A 5,459-nucleotide genomic window follows, 5' to 3' on the forward strand; every position below is an offset into this window, starting at 1 on the left:
ACACTTAAAAGTTGGTTTTATTTAAATATTCCTCATATATATATATATATATATATATATATATATATATATATATATATATATATATATATATATTGATTCATCTACATTGAACCTTAAAATACATTAGGTATGATGCCACTCATCTATTGACACCTGTTCAATACAAAATTACAAATTGAATGAGCAATTCAGGGAATTAAGGGCATTTTAGTCTAACACTAATACTAGGGGTAACCTCCTCCTTAATACTAGGAGTGACATTGTATGAACTTAGATTAATTGCATCGATCTATTGATTTTTATGTAGCATTCATTTTAGATCTGTGCATAAATTTTTTTACGGGGATCATGTTTATTTATCAAAAGTAATACGGAGTACATAGTACGTGATATCAACTTTCATGATCAAAACATTTTTTTACCATTAAACACATGCATCAATGTTTTGGTAAATCGATACTCGTATTTTAAGCATAGTGTATTAGTTTTTTCACCACTAATTGCTGCATGACCTCTAAATTATAATTACTCAGATGAAATTTGTCATGTTCAAAATATTTAAGTGGAAGATATATAATACTCGGTCGTTTATAGCACTGTTACAAAAGACCCCGTCTTGAGCCGTTGCGCCCGTTGCGACAGTTTGGTAACTAGACCCGTCTCGAATAAAACCGTCTAATATGACAGTCAACGGTCAAAATTCGGGTAAAATTTGAAAAAAATCAAGTCAAAGTCTGTCAAAATTCGCAAAAGCCAGAAAGTCTGTATATATATATATATATATGAACTTAAACGTTTTTTTATAAATCTTTTTTTTAAAACGTTTTTGATTTCGAACACACAAACTTAAACGTTGAATATTTCGGACACACACACTTAAAAATTGGTTTTATTTGAATATTCCTTATATATATATATATATATATATATATATATATATATATATATATATATATATATATATATATATGTGTGTGTGTGTGTGTGAGAATGTTCTCATTTTGAGATTTGATTAGAGCACTTCTAAGCCACTAGATATTTTATTAATATAATTTTAAATTTGAATTATTTTATATGGATGAAAAAGGAAGAAATGGTGTATTTGTCATTTATGCTCCTTATAATTCATTTCAACTTGTAACCGTCTTAAACTCACGTTCAATTTCATCTCTTTTTATTTATCAATTAATCAAAAAGATTTCATTTATTTAATATCAACATTATTGTCGTTGAAACTTATTTATAAACTCAATAGTTGAATACTAGTATGATCCCTATCAATCCGTGTAAAAATAATCTAACTCTCAATACGTTATATCGATCTATATAAAAAACACATATTTAGCGCATCCATTTTTTGATGTATATATCAATATCAATCAAAATAAATATTGAGATGGATGACGTATACTGCAACATTCAATGTTCTTTTGTTTGGTGTTTTAATATTTTAAATCACAAAAATGATAACACCACGTTCATACTCATATCAAGTTTTGTTTTTTCTTTTTTCCTACAACTAAATTGTTAGCATATATTATTATATTAAAATAAAATAATCGCGTGCATAATCTGAATGTTTGCCTCGATTATAAAACACATAAATATTATGCTTGAATATTAACATACATAATTTGAGCTTCATTCTGTTTGTTACAGAGTACATATTAGTTTTACTACAAAAATTTGTGTTATAACCCGAAACGAATCCTGATGACGGTGTTAATTAGCTACTGCAAATTCATCTATAAAAAAATATATTTAAAGTTATATGGTGCATCCCTACATTTACTTTACATGCATCACGAAGGATCTAATTTTCATATTGAATTGCCTAAAATGTTTTATATATAAATGCATACACTTTTGCATCCTACATCCTACATGATATTAAAGTCAGTGATTAAATACAAGGAATATTCATTGGGGTTTTGGTGCAACGGATATCATTTTTTAGCTACTATCTATGAGTTGTGTTGAGTCACACGAGTACTAATTGGAAATGAGATCGATTAGTTTTACATAGTTTTGGATGCATATAAATGTAAATCCATTTATGAAATGTCAACGATATTCATGTGTTAATTGGATTCTTATGGATGCCTCATCATCTAGATATGGATGAATTTTTTTAAACTTAGTAACTTAGTTTATGCATATAGTGCTTCAATATGAAACCCAAAGGAAAAAGGATGTGCATACATGTAACTCCTTTTTCAAGTTGGAAGAAATTTTATTTTTTATATATTGCATCATCGAATTATATTAATTTAATTTGTTAAATCTAATGTGAGATGCAACCACAGTTTATACAATTTCATCATGTATTCACTGAACGTGATTTTTAAGAAATATTAAATCAAGTTGAAATGTGTTTAATTAACATATATTTTTTTTTTTTTTTTTTTTTTTTTTTTTTTTTTGAAAGGCAAACTCACACACCCATCTAAATCTAACTCGAATATATACACCACGAATTGTCCTAAGCAGGACTCGAACCCTCAACCTCAAGGTTGTAAGGATGACCTCGATACCACCAAGCCATTGGCTCTTTGGTGTTTAATTAACATATATTTATGCCACTTTTATTGGAGATGGATTTAAATTACCCATGTACCCTTTTGTTTACAAATAAAATGATTGGTCCATAAGTGTTCTCATAGAATGCTCTCACTAGATCACTACTATATAAATATATATAAATATATATATATATATATATATATATATATATATATATATATATATATATATATATATATATATATATATATATATATATATATATATATATATATATGAACTTAAACGTTTTTTTATAAATCTTTTTTTTAAAACCCCAAAATCATAACCTCCGACAAGAAAATCCATTATTTCCAAATACAGGCGATAACTAGGGACGACAATGGATCGAATATGGATCAGATATGATCGAGATGTTTCGGAATGTTAGAAGTGACTTGAAATGTTATTATTTTTAATAATACTATGTGTCGGTGGTCGTGGGCTAAGAATATTAAGTCGAAATGTTTAACGGTTAACTTTTCGATAAGAGGTCATTTTTGAGTTGTTTCGTATTTTAAGCATTACTTGCTCATACAATATCAAAATGAGGCGATTCGAAAATTCAGACGTCTGTAACGAATAAGGCTACAACTTTCGTGTTTTAAGTGTTACAAAATTCGGCCTGGATTGTTGGCAAATATGAGTTGAAAATAGGTTTGAAAACTTTTATAAATTTGAGGGACTGAAGGGGTAAATATGAAAAACAAATTTTTACCCCAAAATGAGTTTGAGACCTCACATTTCCAGCCATATTCAGTCCTTATATGCTATCAACATAGTGAGAGAACCTAGAGAGAGAGAGAGAGAGAGAGAGAGAGAGAGAGAGAGAGAGAGAGAGAGAGAGAGAGAGAGAGAGAGAGATCATAAATGATGGATAAGGAGCAATCTTGACCCACTTTGGTGTGTTCTAGTCTTCTTCAAGTTAAGGATTCATCTCTATACTTTTGGTAAGTTCTTAATCCGAATTTCTATGTTTAATTCTAGGGTTTAAGAGTAAGATATGGTTTCTTGATGAGGAAAACCCCAAATTATTTGTTGTGGGTTTCATTTGGTGCAAGTAATGAGACATGCACACTAGGTGTTTGAGGAAATGCTTAAACTAGTAAGTTTTGGTGGTGATGATGATATTTGTTATTAAAATTAGTCCTTTATATGTGTATAAACTGATTTGGGGTAATGAAGGTATTAGAAACCGTTTTTAGTTGGAAATTTGGTAACTTTGGATAAATCCGTAACTATAAAAATTGCACAAAACTCGATTTTGTAAATGTCATATCTTGTAAACCGTAGCTTCGTTTAAGGCGTGTGAGCACTTTTTGGAAAGGTCTTTGAGTATACTTTCCAATGAATAAGTGCGTACGCACTGATTTTGCAATTAATTTGGTCAGAATCTACCGTCAATAAGGTGTTGTCTAAGTTGTTAAAATGGACGAATTTTGTAAAAAGTGTTATGGTTTGGAATTTTGGGCTTGATATTAGTGTCTATATTGTTAGGATATTATTTGGGCGTAAATTATCACTTATAATTGTAATGGGTCAAGTAATTTATGGTCGAGTGCAATTCGGGTTACAATTACACTTATTTGTGAGTTAGAGTTACCACTCGTAGTGGTAATTGGATTGTTCTCATTTTAGTTGTCTAAATGGGAGGGTTTTGACGAGAAATGTTTAATTCCTCGAGTATGGGATTGTGGTGTCAGATTCTCGTATAGAGAATGGATGTTTATGCATTTGTATGCCTATGTGTTATATAGGTGTTTACTTGCTCGGCAATGGCGGTGGTTGTACATACATGGATTGGGAGTGCATACCAAGGTTAGTGGAATAATTATGTGTATATTATATAATTTATTTGCAGGTGGATGTGGTTTAGTGATATTTGGGCGTTGTATTCACTAGAGTATTATCCATATATTCGGTTCACTCAAGTTCGTGTGCTCGATACCACATCGGGTGAGGTGGTGAAAATCGTGTGTTCTTATCACCACGGGTGTTATGGTGAAAATCGTGTGTGCGTATCACCAAAAGATGTGCGGGGGTGGTGTTTAAAGTTCGTGTGTTCGATACCACCCGTGGGGTTAGTGAAAATCGTGTTTTCATACTACTAATGGTTGTTGTGAATAACGGATGGTTCACTCGCGAGAACCATTCCCGAGCTTATGGTTAACCATGAAGTGTTGATTTATATTGTTGTGTTTAGAATGATACTTTGGTTACTTTTGCTATGCTTGTTGCGGTGCCTAATATATGCTTAGTTTGTGTGGTATGAGGGTCGGTAAGTTGTATGCATATGTATAATTGTCTTTCTCAATACGCATTTCTTGCCCCTCCCGTTGTTTACCTTTTTATAGGTACTGGTTGTTAAGGTGAAGGGTTGTTAGACTAGACAACTTGAGTGCTTGAGCTTGGCGGGATAGCTTTTGGATATTTGGCTTCGGTTGGGGATGGATAGTCCCCGGGATCATGCTCATGGTATCGGGTTAGGATGTTGAGTCTTAACCCTTATGTTGTGTAATTTGATCGAAATTGTTATTTTGGTTAAGTAATGGGTTGTGGCTCAAGCGGTTGTATATTTAGTGTATCACTTAAACACTTTGTTAAGTTGTCTTATACATGTTAAACAGGTATGGACATGTTGGGTTGTATTTGAATATCTTGACATTTTGGAAATGGGTCAATACTTAACTTAAAATTGCAGGTCTGATTTGTATGTTACTGCGCCCCGCACAGTATAACTGAGACTGGCATCAGTTTTTGAATAAAGCTTCGGCATTGAAATCCCCTTGTGGCACGCGTCGCGTAGTATAACTAAGTATGGCCTCAGTTTTTGAATAAAGCTTCGGCATTGAAATCCCCTTGTGGCGCACGCCGCACAAATATACTGTAACTGG

At 31.7% G+C, this 5,459-nt stretch overlaps 1 long non-coding RNA gene across 1 annotated transcript; it reads left to right on the forward strand.

Moving 5' to 3' along the window:
- Positions 1–3,387: 3,387 nt before the first annotated feature.
- Positions 3,388–5,202, forward strand: LOC139896901 (uncharacterized). The gene is made up of 3 exons (XR_011776357.1): positions 3,388–3,515; positions 4,323–4,383; positions 4,920–5,202. It is a non-coding gene; the product is annotated as an uncharacterized lncRNA (long non-coding RNA).
- The last annotated feature ends 257 nt before the right edge of the window (positions 5,203–5,459 follow it).

The sequence above is a fragment of the Rutidosis leptorrhynchoides genome, chromosome 3, assembly GCF_046630445.1.
Source record: "Rutidosis leptorrhynchoides isolate AG116_Rl617_1_P2 chromosome 3, CSIRO_AGI_Rlap_v1, whole genome shotgun sequence".
Classification (NCBI taxonomy): domain Eukaryota; kingdom Viridiplantae; phylum Streptophyta; class Magnoliopsida; order Asterales; family Asteraceae; genus Rutidosis; species Rutidosis leptorrhynchoides.